The 20,892-nt window shown below is 41.6% G+C and overlaps 1 protein-coding gene across 1 annotated transcript in view; it reads right to left on the reverse strand.

Annotated features, from left to right (window-relative positions):
• The window catches only part of LOC310648237 (transcription factor Sp4-like), a 136,113-nt gene that overhangs the window by 47,706 nt on the left and 67,515 nt on the right, over positions 1–20,892 (reverse strand). The gene's annotated exons all lie outside the window — the stretch shown is intronic.

Genomic DNA, 20,892 nt, shown 5'->3' on the forward strand with positions numbered 1-20,892 from the left:
CTGAAATCATAAGGCTTCAATTCACCTGGTTGAGCTGAGGGCCATAGAAATTAAATACATTCAGATTGTAAAGGCTTATTAGCTAAAACTTTGTACTTTCTTTGATTTTATAAATCAATAGTGCATTGAGGGCTAAAGCTGCACATGGCTTTTGAATTGTGTGGAGGAAGATAAATTCCAAAAAGGAGTGAGTCAGTCAGAACAAACACAAACATTGATTTGTTAAATAATGATAATTAATCCAAATTAATATATATGATTAATTTAACAATGAATACTCTCCAGTTAAGTACATAACAGCTTCACCCATCTTTAACAACTGTTGTTTGTGAGTCTTCTGGGAGTCCTCAACCAAGATCTTTAAGGGCTGCAAAAGAGCAAAATAACTCTCCACGGGACAATTCAACAATTCAATTTAATTATTTAAAATAATAAAAAACTATTTAAATTTTTGTCATTCACATTTCATTTTCTCCCTGCATTTGCATCCTTTAATGGTTCTATTCCACCATTTGTCCAACATTAGTGTAACTCTTGTCCCATGGTAAGTTGTCCCATAGCAAATTGTCCTAGACCCCTATTGTAGATACCTCACTGACCTTCATTCAAGACAAGCATAAGATACAGACACTCAGTGGTTGGGCAATATTTCCCCTGAGTTTTCTAATTTTGCTATAAATAAGTGGAAGGAACTGAATCAAGATTACAGCAATTAGCTTCTCACAAAACCACCACATATTTAATGTCAATTTACAGGGGCATATATGAATATAGCTCAATGGATTTAAGGGAAGTTTAATGTATGAACCTCCCAAGGCTACAGTATGGTGCAACCCTTAAAACATCCTTGCTTACCAATGGAATCAAGCAGCAAATTACACTACCAAGTTTTACTTGGAAACTATCTCTAAGTAATGATAAAGGAGAATATTTGTAGCTCAGCATTGGTGCTCTCTTGAGCTTGGTTGTTTTCTTGCAGATGTTTCATTACCCAAACTAGGTAACATCATCAGTGCTAGCAAGGAGTGGTTTATAGACAGTTTATTTAAACTCTGTTTATTTTTAGTGGCTTGCCCTGTGAGTATTGGTGGGAATGGTCTTGGAGGTTCTTTGGTTGGGCTGTTTACTGTTAGCTTGTTTGCCAGTTCCTAGATTGGGGTATTGTTTACTTCTTGATTGTTGGTCTGATGTTAATCTTGGTGTTAAATCTATGATCATCTGGATGCTGATTGGAGATGGGGAGGTGTTTTGGTCCTTTTGTTCCCTTTTTGGCTTGTTGATTGTCTCCTTTGCACAATATGTAGATGTTTATGTCCATGTCTCTATTGGTGGCCAATTTGTCAGAGTGCCACGCTTCCAGGAATTCTCTAGCATTTTTAGACTTGGCTTGGTCTAAGATGGTCACAGTATCCCAGTTGAAACTATGGTTAAGTCTGTCCATATGCTGTGAAATTAAAGCGTTTTCATCATGTCTTCTAACTGCTAGCTGCATTCTGCTAGTGTTCTGCCTGTTTGTCCTACGTAATCCAGAAGTAAAAACAGGAGTCATCTACAACATTCTGTCAACTCTACAACGAACCTGCCTGCAGCCATTTTTGTTGTTCTAGGTTGCCACAAGAAAGGGAGGGGAAAAAGGTATTTCTGGTAGTCTAAACATGAGCAAATATTGTGGGAACCAAGGTCATTCCCATACCGAAGGGGAGAAGGAGGATCATTTAGTCAGAAAGCCTGCCAAGCCGTTGTATTGGATAGCATTAGTAGAGGGGTCGTAATTGTTACACTGTATTACTTTGATTCTTGGAGGGAAAGTTTAGATCTGGTTTCACTTTTGACCGTGCCGATATTATATATCCAATAAACATGTTCTTTGAGGAATTTTCCTGCCTCGGAGTTCTGATTGATCGGAACCTTGACACATACAGTGTAAAGACTGCAACAGCCACTACGTAGGATGAACAGGTAGAAGAAAACTGCATCAACTTTTTCAGGAGTTGACAGTAGCAAACACTGATTCAAAGACACAAAAACAGACGAAAAACATCAGGGAAAAATTTATATATGCCTAACTGTAATAAGAAAACCTTAGTAAGAGCCAGTTTTGGTGTAGTAGTTAAGGCATCAGGCTAGAAACCAGGAGACCATGAATTCTAGTCCCACCTCAGGCACAAAGCCAACGGGGTGATCTTGGGCTAATCATTTTCTCTTAGCCCTAGGAAGGAGGCAATGGCAAACCATTTCCGAAAAACCTTGCCAAGAAAACTAGGGACTTGTCCAGGCAGTCTCCCAAGAATCGGACACAATTGAAAAGAAAAGAAACCTTAATACAAACTTAATATTTGATATAGTATTTGAACTAGATTTCTTAAACAACTGCACAATAAGTGCAGTTAATAAAATTCAGTCCTAGAGTACAAGGCATAGCATAACAGAAAGGAGCAATACTCAAGAGAGACGATCAGCAAAAACCACCAGCCCTTTTGAGTGAGCTAGGGAATTGTTGTTGTTGTTAGTTGCGAAGTCGTGTCCGACCCATCGCGACCCTATGGACAATGTTCCTCCAGGCCTTCCTGTCCTCTACCATCTTCTGGAGTCCATTTAAGCTCACACCTACTGCTTCAGTGACTCCATCCAGCCACCTCATTCTCTGTTGTCCCCTTCTTCTATTGCCCTCAATCTTTCCCAGCATTAGGCTCTTCTCCAGTGAATCCTTCCTTCTCATTAGGTGGCCAAAGTATTTGAGTTTTAGCTTCAGGATCTGGCCTTCTAAAGAGCAGTCAGGGTTGATCTCCTCTAGGACTGACCGGTTTGATCACCTTGCAGTCCAAGGGACTCGCAGGAGTCTTCTCCAGCACCATAGTTCAAAGGCTTCAATTCTTTGGCGCTCATCCTTTCTTATGGTCCAGCTTTCACTGCCATACATTGCAACTGGGAAGACCATAGCCTTGACTATACGCACTTTTGTTGACAGGGTGATGTCTCTGCTTTTTAGTGTGCTGTCTAGATTTGCCATGGCTTTCCTCCCAAGGAGCAAGCGTCTTTTAATTTCTTGGCTACAGTCCCCATCTGCAGTGATCTTGGAGCCCAGGAAAATAAAATCTGTCACTACCTCCATTTCTTCCCCATCTATTTGCCAGGAATTGAGAGGGCCAGATGCCATGATCTTGGTTTTCTTAATGTTTAGTTTCAACCCAAGTTTTGCACTCTCCTTCTTCATTCGCAACAAGAGGCTTTTTAGTTCCTCTTCAATTTCTGCCATTAGAGTGGTATCATCTGCATATCTTAGGTTGTTGATGTTTCTTCCAGCAATCTTAATTCCAACTTTTGATTCATCTAGCCCTGCCTTTCTCATGATGTGCTCTGCATATAAGTTAAATAGGCAAGGCGACAGTATACAGCCTTGCCGGACTCCTTTCCCAATTTTGAACCAATCAGTGGTTCCGTGTCCAGTTCTCACTGTTGCTTCTTGGCCCGCATATAGGTTTCTCAAGAGACAAATAAGATGGTCTGGTATGCCCATCTCTTTAAGGACTTGCCACAGTTTGTTATGATGCACACAATCAAAGGCTTTAGCATAGTCAATGAAGCAGAAGTAGATGTTTTTCTGGAGCTCTCTAGCTTTCTCCATGATCCGGCGTATGTTAGCAATTTGATGTCTAGTTCTTCTGCCTCTTTGAAATACTGCCTGTACTTCTGGTAGTTCTCGATCCACATACTGCTGGAGTCTAGCTTGTAGAATTTTAAGCATAACTTTACTAGCATGAGAAATGAGTGCAATGGTGCGATAGTTTGAACATTCTTTGGCACTGCCTTTCTTTGGAATTGGAATGTAAACTGATCTTTTCCAATCCTGTGGCCACTGTTGAGTTTTCCAAATTTGCTGGCAAATTGAGTGTAGCACTTTTACTGCATCGTCTTTTAAGATTTTGAATAGCTCAGCTGGAATACTGTCACTTCCACTAGCTTTGTTGTTGCTCATCTTTTCTAAGGCCCACTTCACTTCACATTCTAGGATGTCTGGCTCGAGGTCAGTGACCACCTCATTGTGATTATCAGGGACGTTAAGCTCATTCTTGTATAGTTCTTCTGTGTAATTTTGCCACCTCTTCTTAATCGCTTCTGCCTCTGTTAGGTCCCTGCCATTTTGGTCCTTTATCATGCCCATTTTTGCATGAAACATTCCTTTCATCTCTCCAATTTTCTTGAAAAGATCTCTGGTCCTCCCTATTCTATTGTTTTCTTCTATTTCTTTGCATTGTTCATTTAAGAAGGCATTCTTATCTCTTCTAGCTATTCTTTGGAATTCTGCATTTAATTGGGCATATCTTTCTTTTTCTCCCTTGCCTTTCGCTTCCCTCCTTTCCTCAGCTATTTGCAAAGCTTCCTCAGACAGCCATTTTGCTTTCTTGCATTTCTTTTTCTTTGGGATGGTTTTGGAAAAGAGTGTTTGCTATGACCATCGTATTCTCTTGACAAAATTCTATCAGCCTGTGCCCTGCTTCATTTTGTACTCCAAGGCCAAACTTGCCTTTTATTCCGGTTATCTTTTGGTTTCCTACTTTAGCATTCCAATCCCCCATGATGATAAGGACATCATTTTTTTGGTGTTAGTTTTATAAGGTGCTTCATAGAACCGGTCAATTTCATCCTCTTCAGTACCGGTGGTTGGGGCATAGACTTGGACTATTGTGATATTGAATGGTTTGCCTTGGATTCGAACTGAGGTCATTCTGTCATTTTGAGGATTGTATCCCAGTATTGCTTTTCCTACTTTTTTATTGACTATGAAGGCTACTCCATTTCTTCTGAGGGATTCTTGCCCGCAGTAGTATACCTGATGGTCATCTGAATTAAATTCACCCATTCCTGTCCATTTTAGTTCGCTGATACCTAAGATGTCGATGTTTAGTCTTGTCATCTCTTGTTTGACCATGTCCAGCTTTCCTTGATTCATGGATCTTACATTCCAGGTTCCTATGGAGAAAAAATCTTTACAGCATCGGACTTTCCTTTCACCACCAGACATATCCACAGCTGAGCGTCCTTTCGGCTTTGGCCCAGTCGCTTCATTCTTTCTGGCGCTACTAGTACTAGCCATCTGCTCTTCCCCAGTAGCATATTGGACGCCTTCCGACCTGAGGGGCTCATCTTCCAGCGTCATATCGTTTTGCCTTTTGGTACTGTCCATAGGGTTTTCATGGCAAAGATACTGGAGTGGTTTGCCATTTCCTTCTCCAGTGGATCACGTTTTGTCAGAACTCTCTGCTATGACCGTTCCGTCTTGGGTGGCCCTGCATGGCATAGCTCATAGCTTCATTGAATTATGCAAGCCCCTTCGCCACGATAAGGCAGTAATCCATGAAGGGGGAGCTAGGGAAATACTTAGATTCAATGAGTAGTTACAGAATACACCTCCAGTTTATTTGGAATCTGGCATTTACTATGTTTTCATAATGCATTGAATAGACTTTAACCAAGAAAACAGAACTGGGAAAGTTATGATATTTAGAAATTATATATCCAGTTCTCACTACAGAAAATCTCTAAAAGCATTCTAGCACTTTCTCCTCTGATCAGCAGCCCAAATACAACTCTGGCTCAGAGGGACCTGGCATGGAATACAACTGCCTAAAGCTGTATGTGTCAGTGCTGCAAACATTGACATGTTTCATTTTGGAGGGAGGAAATCACCTGGAAGTTGTGATAAGATTAGAAAGCCCGTGTACAGAATGGGAAGTGAAACCTCATATGTAAAACTAATTGGATAATGTGATTTTTGACGTGTAGATAAGGGCGGGGATTGTGTGTGTGTTATGATGGGTTTGGGGGAGGAGGAGATTTCAGATTCTGGCATCCCTCCATGAGTGCCGATGTTTCGTTTCATTATTAAGACTTTTAGATAAACAATGTTTGCATTTTATTTCAACTGTCTCATTTATCGGAACCATGACATCATGCCAGAATCTGCAATCTTTCAAACAACCTGCTGTTGTATATGGCCTTGAGAGAAGTTGGCAAAGATTCAGAGGAGAATCTTTATCATAGAAACAGAGAATAGGCTGTTGGATAGAAACTTGGCGGCTGCTGACAATTCAGAGCAGGAATTAACAGACAGAATGCTGTGGGAAGACGAGTTTTTGCAGAGCTCCCATTTGAGGACAGGATCCGACCAGTTAGCAGAGGTTAGATGGTCGTCAGGTTGGAATCACTCCAGTGGAGAATGCACACACCTTGAGATTGGATTGCTGGAGCCCCAAAAAGCAGAATGGTTGAGAGCAACCAAATCGTCTACTGCTGAGAATCTGGGTGAGTGGAAAATCCTTTCTGCAGATCAGACTGCCCGCCAGACCCAGGAGTCCCCTGCCAAGCCCTCCAGACCCATAGAGACAGAGGACCCCAGCCTGGGGCCTCTGCAGCAATGGGAGGTTGGGAAGCCCCCACAAGTGAAAGGCCAACAACTTCTGAGCTTGCCCCAGGTAATAGAAACCTTGCAACAGCTGGGGGTGGTGCAGAAGCCTGGAGATCAGGAGCTGGTGGGAGGACAACAGCAAGGGTGGCAGCAGCAGGACCCAAACGTGCAACCCCTGAAGGTACAGCAGGACCAGTGGGGCCAGCAGCAGTGGGAGCCCTGGCAGCCATTAAATCAGCAATCAGAGTGGGGCCAGCAGTAACTGGAGACACAACAACAGCAGTGGGGCCCCCAGCAACCAATGATGAACCCACCCTTCAGAGCAACCTTTGATGGGGACCCAGAGAAACTGATTTTCTTCCTCAACCACGTACGCTCTCATTTGAATAGCTGGGCCCATGTCTACCCGGACCCAGGTGCTATGGTCGATGTGATTGTGTCCAGCCTAGAGGGAGAAGCATCCGAATGGTTGAACAATTTATATAACAAGCAAGCCCCTGAATTGGAGGAGCCCCTCCTTTTCCTCCTAGGGCTGAGGGAAAGATTTGAGGACCCATCCATTGCCCTCAAAGTGGAAGAGCAAATCCACAAGATAAAACAAGCTGGCCGGCCTGCCCTGGAGTACGTGCGGGAGTTTCGAAAGCTGGCGGGTGACATAGAGAGATGGACTGAGCAATCCATAATTCATCTTTTTAGAGAAGGGTTAGATGACTACCTTTCTCTGGCATGTATCTACCGAGCTCTGCCTGACCAACTGCATGAATGGTACCAGTCAGCGGTGAAATTAGATGTTCAGCTCGCCCGCTGTAAGAAGGCTCTCCTACCTGAACCCAAGCCAAGGTCAGAACAACCTGAATGGCACTCACCCCCATGAAGATCTCCAACTACTGTCATGGCTGAAAGACCCAAGCCACCTGTAGACCCGGCAATTAAGTGTTTCCAATGTTGACAGCAGGGACATCGAGCAGCGAAATGCCCAGTCCCCTTGTCCCAACAGCAGAACAGACCAGGACCAGCAGTGAGAAAGAAACCTGCACAGAGGCTAAATGGAGAGAAATCCAACCGGATGACACAGGAACCTGTTGTCCAGGTCACATCCCCCACACGGGAGGATGCCGGAAGTCAGACTGAACCCACCCCAGTTCTACCCTCTTTTGACAGCGACAATGAAGGGGGGAATGACCCAATGGTGAGTCGACGCATCCTACCCTATTTATTGCCTGCTAAACTCATAATCCCTAAGTCAGGGGCACAAGTAGACCTGAAAGTGCTAGTCAATACTGTCTGCTCCCGATGCATCATTAGCCTGTCATGTGCCTTGAGACTAGGCATATGGGCTAAGCCGCTCTCCAAACCTGTGAGGTTTGAGCAAGCCGATGGCTGCCTAATGGGAGGGACTTTAGTCACGCAATTAACAGAGCCCTTACACCTGGAAATAGGTGAGCACTGGGAGTTTATTTGGTTCCTGGTAGCTCCAAAGATGTCTGAGACTGTGATCCTAGGACTAGCCTGGCTAGACAAATGGAAACCATTTATCTGGTGGGAAACCATTTATCTGGTCCCCTGACCTTCGCTCATTCCGCCGGGACCTGAAGACCTGGCTGTTCGAGCTTTCTGGCCTGGACTGAGAATATTAACTGGGGTTTTAATTGTATTTTAATTGTTATTGGGGTTTTTAGTTTCAAGGTTAGTTTAATCATTTTAATTGCTTTAATTTATGTAATTTGTTGGACTGTTTTAAAAAACCTTGTGAACCGCCCTGAGTCCTACGGGAGAAGGGCGGTATATAAGTTTAATAAAATAAATAAATAAATAAAAAATAAAAAGGAATGAGAACTGTGAGGTTACCCATAGGGCCCAATCCCCCCATTGATTCAACAGATGTTACAGGGGATTTTAGCCCACCCAATGAACGAGCGCACATGGTTGCCTTACGGTCACCTGGCAAGCTGCTCAACCCCAGCGAGTACCAGGACCTAGCGGAGGCGTTTAGTGAGAAAGAATGCGATACCTTGCGATACTGTGATCCTAGGACTAGCCTGGCTAGACAAATGGAAACCATTTATCTGGTGGGAAACCATTTATCTGGTCCCCTGACCTTCGCTCATTCCGCCGGGACCTGAAGACCTGGCTGTTCGAGCTTTCTGGCCTGGACTGAGAATATTAACTGGGGTTTTAATTGTATTTTAATTGTTATTGGGGTTTTTAGTTTCAAGGTTAGTTTAATCATTTTAATTGCTTTAATTTATGTAATTTGTTGGACTGTTTTAAAAAACCTTGTGAACCGCCCTGAGTCCTACGGGAGAAGGGCGGTATATAAGTTTAATAAAATAAATAAATAAATAAAAAATAAAAAGGAATGAGAACTGTGAGGTTACCCATAGGGCCCAATCCCCCCATTGATTCAACAGATGTTACAGGGGATTTTAGCCCACCCAATGAACGAGCGCACATGGTTGCCTTACGGTCACCTGGCAAGCTGCTCAACCCCAGCGAGTACCAGGACCTAGCGGAGGCGTTTAGTGAGAAAGAATGCGATACCTTGCCTCCTCACCGTCCCAATGATTGTTCCATCAAACTGTTACCAGGGGCCAAACTCCCCCAACCAAGAATGTACACTATGTCCCCACTTGAAATGGAGGAGAAGCAGCGGTATGTGGATACAAACCTAGCGAGGGGATTCATCGAACGGGCCAAGTCTACTGTGGGAGCCCCTGTGTTGTTCAAAGAAAAAAAAGATGAGTCTCTTCGTCTCTGTGTGGACTACAAAGACCTGAACGCTGTGAGTGTGGAAAATAAATACCCTCTCCCCCTCCTGAAAGACTTATTAACCCACCTGGTGAAGGGGAGCGTCTTCACCCGTGATGGCGAAACTATTGCATGGGTGCCACAGGTGGCATGCAGAGCCCTCTTTGTGGGCACGCATGCCGTTGCCCCAGTCCTAGGCCTTCAGCTGGGTTTTATAAAACATTTTCCCTTTAGGCCTCTGCCGCCATGTACCCCCGCAAAAAATGTTCAATTAATCAACTTCTCGTGGGAAAAAAAAGTTCTCACAAAGTTGGAATTGATTGAACTTTTTAGTTCCACCCAGTCTGTAGCTACCACTGCAGCCACACTCACCCAATTGGCCATGCCCACCCAATTAGCCACACCCACCCAAAGGGCCATGCTCACCCGGCACCCGATGATACGTAAGTGGGTTTTGAGTTGCAGTTTGGGCACTGGGTCTCTAAAAGGTTCGCCATCACTGGTCTTCTCCAGGTTAGACCTGAGAGAAGCATATTACCAGGTAAGAATAAAGGAGGTGGATGAGTGAAAAACAGCCTTCAACTGCCCCTTGGGAAGCTACCAATTCAAAGTCATGCCATTTGGACTGCAGGGGCCCCCAGCCGTATTTATGCAGTTGATTAATGAGGTCCTACATGAACATTTATACAAAGGGGTTCTGGTGTATCTTGATGACATTCTGATATACAGTACAAATATGACTGATCACATAAGACTGGTCGGAGAAGTGTTAAAGAAACTATTGAATGCCAAACTTTATGTCAAATTGTCGAAATGTGAATTTCACCAAACCCGATTAGATTATCTCGGCTATAGAATTTCTGACAAGGGCATCGAAATGGACCCAGCCAAAGTGAAAACTATAATTGAATGGCAGCCTCCAAAGACTCGCAAACAGCTCCAAAGCTTCCTAGGGTTTGCCAATTTCTACCATCAATTCATTCCCTCTTTTGCCGAGATTGCTCTACCCTTACAGAACTACTCAAAACGGGCAAGGGAGAGGGAAAAGCGCAACCTGGCCAGCCCCTAGCATGGACTATGAGTTGTCAGAAAGCTTTTGAGAATTTAAAAAGACTATTTGTGGCTGAACCGGTCCTAAAGCACCCCTGCCCCGGGGAGCCCTTTGTAATTCAAGCAGATGCCAGCGACGTGGCAGTTGGAGCTGTGTTACTACAAAGGAATAAAAGTGGAGTCCTACAACCTTGTGCCTACACCTCTAAGAAATTCACGGAAGGTGAGAGGAGATGGACAGTCTGGGAGAAGGAGGCCTTCGCAATTAGGTGGGGGCTATTAAACTGGCGACACTATTTAGAAGGGAGCAAGGTGTCTTTTGAAGTATGGACAGATCACAAAAATTTAGAGGCACTAAAAACTCCTCGCAAATTATCCCCAAAGCAAGTGCGATGGGCACAGTACTTTAACCGTTTGAACTTTACTTTAAAGTACATACCGGGAAGAAAAAACTTCCTAGCTGATGCGCTATCCTGACTGCCACAGTACAAAAGTGAACGCAAAGAGGTCTACGAGGCAATTATCCCCAGTTCACAACCTGCTGCACAACTCACGCCTCGCAGAACCCCTAATCCTGATGACCCAGGAGTGAAGAAGATAAAACGAGAGCTCCTCACTGATCAATGGTTCAAAGATAATCAAACCTCCCTAACATGCAGGGATGGTTTGGCATACATGGGGGAAAAATTGTATCTACCTTCAACCCTCCGTCTCAATGCTCTCAGACACAGCCATGATGTAAAACAGGCTGGACACTTTGGATATTTAAAAACTCTACACCTCATCCGCCGGCAATTTTGGTGGCCGGGGCTAAAACGAGATGTGGAAAACTATGTCAACAGTTGTACCGTATGTGCCACCATGAAAAGAATTCCAGGGAAAACCCCTGCGCTACTGCAGTCGGTAGCAGACCCTTCTCAACCATGGGAAGAAATAGCTATGGACTTTACTGTAGACCTACCCAACAGTAGAGGAAATACTGTCATCTGGACTGATAGATCTGGTTTTGAAGCAGGCTCACTTTATCGCCTGTAAAGGACTCCCATCTGCACGATTGACTAAATTGTTCCTGAAATATATCTACCGACTGCATGGCGCCCCTAAGCGAATAATTTCAGATAGAGGAGTGGAGTTCACAGCGAAATTTTGAAGGAATTTCCTTAAATTAATTGGATCATCTCAAGGCTTATCATCTGCTTTTCATCCAGCTACCAATGGGGCTGCAGAATCTGCTAACAAAATGGTGGAGCAATACCTCAGATGCTATGTTTCCTACCAACAGACAAACTGGACTGACCTCCTCCCCTTCGCCAAGGTGGCCTACAATAATTCTGTTCACAGCAGCACTGGCTACACGCCTTTCAGAGTAGCCACAGGAAAAGAGATCAGCCCGATGCCTGACTATCCTCAGGTGCCCTCTGCTTCCCAGACTTGATCAATGGGTGAGGGGGTGGGAAGAGGTTTGGAGAAACACGAAAATGGCGTTAAAAAAGACTTCTGAGACTTATACAAAACAATCTGATAAAAAGAGGGCTCCCCAAAGAACATTCCCAAGTGGGGGAAAAGGTTTATCTGTCAACTAAATATTTACGTCTCAAATTACCCAGCAAGAAATTGGGACCAAAATTCTTGGGGCCTTTCCCCATTGTGAAAATCATCAACCCGGTCACAGTAAAATTGAAACTCCCCAGACTTTTGGGGAAAATTCACCCGGTGTTCCATTGTAGCTTACTGAATCCTTTTCGGGCCTCCGCTTTAAGACCTCCCCCTGAGAAAGCACCTGGACCCCTCATAGTAGCGGGTCAGACCCATTATGAAATGAAACGTATTCTTTTTTTCCCAATTTTGTTTATTTGTGTATCAAGCAAACATTAAGTCAATAGCGGTTTACATCGCATTGCGAGGAGGAAATAAGGTTGTCCCGTTACATATAAGAAAGCAACCACAAAGAAAGGAAAAATCATTGCATATAACAAGTAATAAAATTCAATTAATAGCTCTTTTTGACATCCAATTGTACCATTGACTCCAAGACAAATAGTAATCTGTGTCCCCTCGTCCCCTTAACATCATAGTAAGCCGATCTGATTCCGCACAGTTCAATATTTTCTGAATTACTATTTGGTCGGGTGGGCTAACATCCATCTTCCAATATTGGGCCCACGCCAATCTTGCAGCAGTGGCTATATGTAACAACAGGTACCACACAGTTCTGTTTATATTTTGTGGTCTTATCCCCAATAAAAATACCTCAGGACACAATTGTATATGGTATCCCAACATCTCACTTAGCCATTTCTGAATATTCTTCCAGAAGTTCATAGCCTCTCAACAGGTCCACCATTGGTGGAAATATGTGCCTTCTTTGACACCACATTTCCAACAGGTTGGGGATGTTCCCGGAAACATTTTGGCGAGCCTGGCCGGCGATAAATGCCAACAATATGCCATTTTATATATATTTTCTTTATATGCTATTGACCGTGTTAACTTAATGTTCTTAACCCAAATTTCACTCCACCTCTCAATATCTATTGAGCAACCTAAATCTCTCACCCAGGCATGGATCAAGGTCTTCGCGCCCTCCTCAGCTACTTCCATAGCCATAAAAAATTATAACACTTAGATAAGATCTTATCATCCACTCCCAACAAAATCCTATCCAGGGTATGGAGCTCTTGACAAATTCCAGGCCTCTGCCTGTCCTTCGTGTATTTACTACTAATTTGCAGATAGGTCCACCAATCTAAATTTAACCCCTGTTCCTGAAGTGATAACTTTGTTTTTAAGTTCCCATTTAAATCCAATAACTCTTTATAAGTCAACTTTTTCTCAAAATTGTACAAAGTTGGATAGATCACAGCTTCCAGGGGTGAGGTCCAAGGTGGCACTTTATTATAATATATTTTCCTAATTCTGGCCCAGATCTCAATCAAAACTCCACGTAAATAGTGTTTAGTAAAGTATTCTGGGGGTCTACCTCTTTCCCACCATAAGTGGGCATGCCACCCCTGCTGGAGATCGTGGCCTTCAATTACCAACAAACGTGTACGTGCCAATATGACCCATTCACGAATCCATACCAGGATCGCCGAATTATAATAGTTTTGCCAATTTGGAACCCCGAATCCACCTTGTTCTTTCGGTTTCTACATCATTTTTAATCTAATTCGGGGTTTCTTGCCCTGCCAAATAAATCTACTGGTAAGGTAAAGGTAAAGGCTCCCCCGCATGTGCGTGCTAGTCATTTCCGACTCTAGGGGCTCATCTCCGTTTCAAAGCCGAAGAGCCAGCGCTTGTCCGAGGACGTCTCTGTGGTCATGTGGCCGGCATGACTAGACGCCAAAGGCGCATGGAACGCTGTTACCTTCCCACCGTAGTGGTCCCTATTTTTCTACTTGCATTTTGATGTGCTTTCGAACTGCTAGGTTGGCAGAAGCTGGGACGAGTAACAGGCGCTCACTCTGCTACGCGGCACTCGGGATTCGACCCGCCAAACTGCCGACCTTCTGATCGACAAGCTCAGCGTCCTAACCCACTGAGCCACCGCATCTACTGGTACTCCTATCCAAATTCCTAAAAAAAGTTTTATCTAATCTAACCGGGGCCGTCTGAAAAAGGAATACCAATCTAGGCAAGACCTGGGTTTTGATCAAAGCTATCCGACCCATTAGCGAAAGCTGTAGCTTACCCCATTTCTCTAAGTCTTTCTTCAATTGTCCGACCAATTTTAAATGATTATCCACCTTTATTGAGGAACATCTATCGGACAGCCATATACCCAAATATTTAATTTTATGAACTATCTGGAAGCGAAAAGTATTTTGTAGTTCTAATCTCTGTATTCCCGTCATGTTTTTAACTATAATATTCATTTTTTCTTTATTTATTCGTAATCCAGCTACTTCACCAAATTTCTGTATCCTATCAATAAGTCGGCAGCCAGGGGGCGGAGCCAGCTGTCAGAGCGGGCGGCTGTGTGAACGGATTTCTCTGTCACACACAACCTCTCACCCAGTGTTTGCGGGGGCTTTTCGGAGCCCTAGGAGGTCCTGTAGGGACAGCCGAAGTTGCAGGCGTCCCGGAGAACCTACATGTGCGGCAGCTTGTGTCGGAGATCCGGAGAAAGCCTGATGCGAGCAAACTGGGGAGAAGGAGGCCAGTAATGGCCGACATGAAGACCTGACAGAGGGACGGAGCTAGCACTGACTTAGTAGTACAACAGTAGAACGGAGCTGACGGAAAGTATATCCAAATATTTATATCTGAAAATATTAGGAAGCGCTTGGGAAAGAGACACTGGCTTGAAGTGGGTGCCTTATGGAAAGGGAACAAGCGGCGATAGAAGCGCTGAGAGAAGGCGTTAGGCGAGAGTGACAAGAAGAGGAAGCCAGGAAGTTATTAGACTGTAAACTAGCTGTGGAAACTGCTGTAAACTGTAAACTAGCCGTGAAATCAGACGAAACGACAGAAAAGCAACAGGGCAAAGATAACCTTTCGAGTCTCGGAGACTGAGCCTTTGAAAAATCGGGCATGGAAAGTGAACTGTTTGGACTGTCTTGGTAAATTTTGAACTTTTGAAACTTTGCTCTACTTGCCACGGGTGGTTAATGGACCTAAGATGGAGTAAGTGACATAGCAATTTAGGAACTGAAGTCTGGATAGTGAGACACCTACAGGTCTTTGGTGTCAGAGAAAGACATAAAAGGTGCCAATTTTGGAGCCGGAAATGAAATAGGAACGTGATTTTGAACATATCTAGATAAATATATTATATAATTTTATTATATAATCTGTTTAGTTGGTAATAAGTATCTGGCTGTAATTGTTATATATAACCCTTTGTTATATAGTTAAAGGTTTATATAAGGTTAAAGGAACTAAATATTTGTAAAGCGCGTTTGTGATTAAGCAATCTGGTTAAATATGACAAGTATTCCGAATCTAACTAAGACTAGCGCAGGTAAGAAGGCGACAACACAGGGGCAAGGGATGTCCTCAAGCCCTTCTAGTCAGAAGTCCATAGAGGATGCTGCAAAACGATCTAAGAAGAGAAAGTAGCAGGAATTGCAGAAGTCTGTGGAACTTTTACAATATAGTCAAGTAGTCAAGTAGGGGAGGGGGGAAAAGATTTGGGTGTAGACGCAATATATTTTTATATTTGGTGGTTCTGTGGAAAGGGTGAGCTTTTTTGGATTGTGGTACTGGAAGAGGAACGGCCGATTACAGAAGAGTTGACTTTAAAGTTTTTTGATTTGGGATCCTTGGTTAATTTGGAAAATTATTTGTAAGAATGTTATATCATGGAATGGATAAAATGGATGGAGTTTATTTAGGATAAGTATAGGGTTGAGAAGGGTTTTTTTTCTTCTTTTTCCTTTTTTTTGTCTTTAATATATATTTAATACTATTAAGGTTTGTTCCATTCTATATAAGCTAGAGAGTGTCCTTTTCTTATTCTAGTTTTTTTTATACATATATTTAATATTGTTAAGGTTTGTTTTATCCTATATAAGCTAGAGAGTGATGGATTTTAGAATTTATAGTTGTTAGTATATGGTTGCTTAGGTTTGCTTTTTTATATATATATATATACCTTGTATTCAGCTCTGGGAAGTAGGGGGGGGGAGGGGGGAGGTAGGGGAGGAGGAGGGAGGGGGGAGGAGGGGAGGTAGGGGGGGAGGAGGGAGGGGGAAGGGGTTTTTTTAAAGGAAAATTGTATTTTAAAACTTTTCAATAAAAAAAGAAAAAAAACAGAAGTCCATAGAGGACATGTTGCAAAGGGAAAGATCAAATTCAAATTCTTTTAAAGATTTACATGCTCTCTTACAAAATATGCATGAGGCAATGACCAAAAATCATGAGGAGATGAAGAAAGAAATAGGTCAAATAAGAAGTGATACTGGTGAACTTAAGGGGAAAATTCAAGTGATAGATGATAAATTTGAAGGGATTCAACAACAATTAATTAAAAATGAACAAAGGTTACAAGATATGGAAGCTAGAATGGAAAAAGAGGAGAAGAGAGTTGAAGATCTAAATGAAACTCTACTTCAGGCAAATAAGGAGTTAGAGACAACAGTTATTTTCCTGGAAGCGGAAAAGGCTGCTCACTACTTACATTTCCAAAATGTTCAAGAAAAAAGAGGGGAAGATTTGCTGGATATGATGGCAGAATTAATGGCAAAGGCACTTGGTTTAGGGAAGGAGGAAATGTTGGCGGAAATTGATGAAACATACAGGGTTCAAACTAATTATGCGAGGAGACACAACCTCCCTAAAGAAGTACATGTAAGACTGGTTAAAAAATCGATCCGGGATGAACTTCTGCATAGATCAAGACAGGAGCCATTAGAATTTCGAGGACAACAAATAACTATTCTTAAACAGATACCTAGAAGGATGAGGGATTTGAGACGCGGCTATCAATTTTTAACATCGAAATTGATTAGTGACAATGTGAACTTTAGATGGCTAACTCCAGAAGGTATTTTAATTACATGGCAGGATAGAAGGTACAGATTGGATTCGATAGAGAAGGCAGAAGATTTTTATAAACTCCACTTTAACAACCAGGATGAAGTAGAAGTAGAAGATCAAGACGGAAGGGAGGTAAGAGAAAGAGACACAAGACGGATAGTTATGGAAGGGAAAGCTTTAGGAGTAGAGGATAGAAGGAATAAACCTGGAGAGTCCACAGAGTCACATGGAGCCAGAGATAAGGATGCAAGAGTGCCCCGGATTACGAGATCTACAAAAACTAGAAATAAGTAAAACAAAGGGAGATGAGTGTAGAATTTTGTCTTTAAACATCAATGGATTAAACTCGCCAATGAAAAGGCAGAAAATTTTTAATAAGCTCATTAGCCAACAACTAGATATTGTTGCAATCCAGGAAGTCCATATAAAGGAACAACAAAAACATTTGCTAGCCCAACCAAAATTAGGGAACCTATTCGTTTCATTAGACTGACAAAAGAAAAAGAGAGGGGTGGCACTATATGTGAATCAGAAATTGGCAGCCAAACAAATTTATAATGACAAAGAGGGTAGAATATTGATAGTTGAGGTTGAAATAAATTATAGGAAGGTGATGATGGTAGAGATATATGCCCCGAATCGCAATCAAGAACAGTTCTTCAAAATACTACATAATAAGATATGTAGCATAGATCATGATGAGATTTGTTTGCTAGGAGACTTTAATGCTATTTTAGATATGAATCTGGACTATATGGGCAAGGTGATTAGGAAAAGGAAAAGAAGAACATTACCGAGATCTTTTTTAAATTTGGCTAGAGACTTAAACATTCAGGATGTTTGAAGGGAGAGAAACCACAAGGCAAGACAATATACATATTACTCTAATCGGCATAATTCATGGTCTAGAATTGATATGGTATGGATGACAAAAGAAATTAACTCCGAAGTTGAAGAGGTGTGTATTGAGACAGGTACTTGGGCAGACCATAACCCCATGAAATTTAGCTGGAAAGGTTCAAAAAAATATCTAGATGGACCTTACAAAGATCAATCTTAAAAGAAGATGATTTCAAATCAAAGATGGAGAGAGAATTAGATCTCTTCTTCAAGGAAAATAAAGCTGAAGACACCTCTGTACAAAATAACTGGGACACAGCCAAGGCAATAATGAGAGGGGTAGCAATGGCATATATGATAAATAAGAACAAGGGGAAAAAACAACAACGGAAAAGGTTAGAAGGGGAATATAAAAGATTAGAAACAATACTCCAACAAGATCCACAAAAAAAGAATATCAGACAATCAATGGATTTAATTAAACATAAGCTTAATATTCTAGATAAAGAGAAACTAGCACAACAGATGAGAGGCATAAAACAAAACCTTTTTGAAAATGCAAACAAACCGGGCCGATGGCTCGCATATAAATTGAAAAAACAAAAGGAGAAAAGTTGGATTAGTAAACTATGTGATGACAAAGGGAGAATACACTATCAGGAAGAGGAGAAAAAAACTATAGCCCAGGAATTTTATGAGCAATTATACAAAGAGGATAGTCAGGTAAACGTGGAGAAAGTGGAGGAATGTTTCCAAAAAGCTAAATTACCTAAGGTTACAGAGGAAATCAGAAATATGCTGAACGAAGAAATTAGGTTGTCCGAGGTGATAAAGGCCATTAATGAACAAAAAAACAATAAAGCATCGGGTCCTGACAGTCTCCCGATAGAAATTTATAAGGAACAACAAAATATTTTAGCACAACCCTTACTGGAGGTGTTTAATGCGGTATTAGAAGATGCAAGAACGCCTAAATCTTGGTCTGAGGCAAATATAGTTCTTATCCCAAAAGATAATACTGATCATACATTAATTCAAAATTATAGACCTATATCGCTACTCAATTCGGATTATAAGATATTCACAACAATCATAGCTGAACGACTTAAAAGATTCCTGAATGACTTTATACATGTAGACCAGAATGGCTTCCTTGCTAAGAGGCAAACTAAACATAATATTAGAGTAATACTGGATACGTTAGAATATTACGAACTACACAGCGTACAACAGATGGCGTTACTATTTCTAGATGCCCAGAAGGCTTTTGATAATGTAAAATGGTCATTTTTTTTATTGAAAAGTTTTAAAAATACAGTTTTCCTTTAAAAAAACCCCTTCCCCCTCCCTCCTCCCCTCCCTACCTCCCCCCTTCCCCCCCCTCCCCCCCTCCCTCCTCCCCCCCCACCTCCCCCCAACCCCCTTCCCCCCCCCGGACTTCCCAGAGCTAAATACAAGGTATATATATATAAAAAAGCAATCATAAACAACCATATACTAACAACTATAAGTTCTAAAATCCATCACTCTCTAACTTATATAGGATCAGACAAAACTTAGCATTATTAAATATATATAGAAGACAAAATAAAAAAAGAAAAAAGAAAACGAAAGAAGACTTATTCAAATGCTAGATAAAACTTCTTGACCCTATACTTATTCTGGATAAACTCAATCCATTTTCTCCATTCCATAATATAATGTTCTTGCGAGTAATCTTTCAAATAGGCCGAAATCTTCGCCATCTCTGCCAAGTCGGAAACCTTTAAAATCCACTCTTGTATAGTCGGCAGTTCCTCTTTCTTGCAATATTGACCTATCAAAAGTCTTGCTGCCGTAACTAAATTCAACATCAACTTAGAGTCCACAACTGTAGCGTCAACAATTATTCCCAACAAAAAAAATTGCGGACAAAACTTTATCCTCCGTTTAAAAATCTTCTGCATATTCCACCAGACTTTTATCCAAAAAGCCTTGACCTTTTTACATGTCCACCATATGTGAAAATATGTTGCCTCTTCATCACCACACCTCCAACATTTAGGCTGATAATTCGGATACATACTTGCAAGCTTTTTAGGATCTAGATGCCATCTATAAAACATTTTGTAAAAGTTCTCTCTTAGACTCTCTTAGACTTTGAGCTTGAGTGAATTTTACATTCCTCACCCAGATCTTTTCCCACGTGTCCATTGTAATAACTTCCTGAATATTTTGGGCCCATTTTATCATACAATCCTTAACAAGCTCTGTTTCTGAATCGATCTCTATCAATGCAAGATATATCCGTTTAATATGTGCTGGTCCTTGATTTCTAATTTGCTTTATCAAATTTTCATCAGTCGTTGCAAATCCATTTTTTTGGTCTTCTTTCCACCTGGCCTGTAACTGAATATATTGAAACCAAGTCTGAACAACCTTCTCTTCTCGCAAGAAACTATATGATTTCAAGCACCAAATATTCCTTTCCAAACTTAAAATTTCCTTGTAAGTAGTCTCATCATGTTTGAAACCAGCATGTATATTTTCTATTGCATGTTTTGGGATTGCCCACAATGGTATCTTGCTGCTTAACTTATGTCTATACTTCTTCCAAACTCTCAGCAATGCCTGTCTTAAAATATGCATCCTAAACACAGTATCTACCTTCTTATCATACAACAAATATGCATGCCAGCCAAACAACAGATCATGGCCCTCAAGATTTAATAACCTCGATTGTGTCAAATTAATCCAATCACTTATTCCTACTAGTGCAGCAGCTTCATAATATAATTTAAAATTAGGCATTTTAAGGCCACCTCTCTCACGAGTATCCTGCATAATCTTAAGTTTAACTCGTGGCTTTTTCCCTGCCCACACAAATTTATTGATACCACGCTGCCATTCCTCCAAGTTAGAGTCTTTCTTAAGAATCGGTATCATTTGAAATAAGAATAAAAATTTGGGCAGGACATTCATTTTCACTGCTGCAATCCGTCCCAACAAAGACAATTGCAATTTTTCCCAACTCTCCAGTTCTTTTTGAATTTTCCCCCATAACTTTTCATAATTATTTTTATATAGCTTTGTATTAGAGGGCGACAAAATCACCCCCAAATATTTAACCCTTTTAACAATCTCAAATCCAGTTAATCCTTCTAGGAGAGCCTTCTGCGAAACTGTCATATTTCTAGCCAAAATTTTAGTTTTCTGTATATTTACTTTAAATCCAGAAACCTTCCCATATTGTGTTATTATCTCCATCAGGTCCACAACAGAGTTCTCTGGCTGGGTCACTGTAACAACCAGATCATCTGCAAATGCTCTCAATCTGTAATCCTGATCTCCAACTTGTATCCCCTTAATTTTTTCCGAATTCCGAATCT

This window comes from Vipera ursinii (genome assembly GCF_947247035.1).
Source record: "Vipera ursinii genome assembly, chromosome: W".
In the NCBI taxonomy this organism is placed as follows: domain Eukaryota; kingdom Metazoa; phylum Chordata; class Lepidosauria; order Squamata; family Viperidae; genus Vipera; species Vipera ursinii.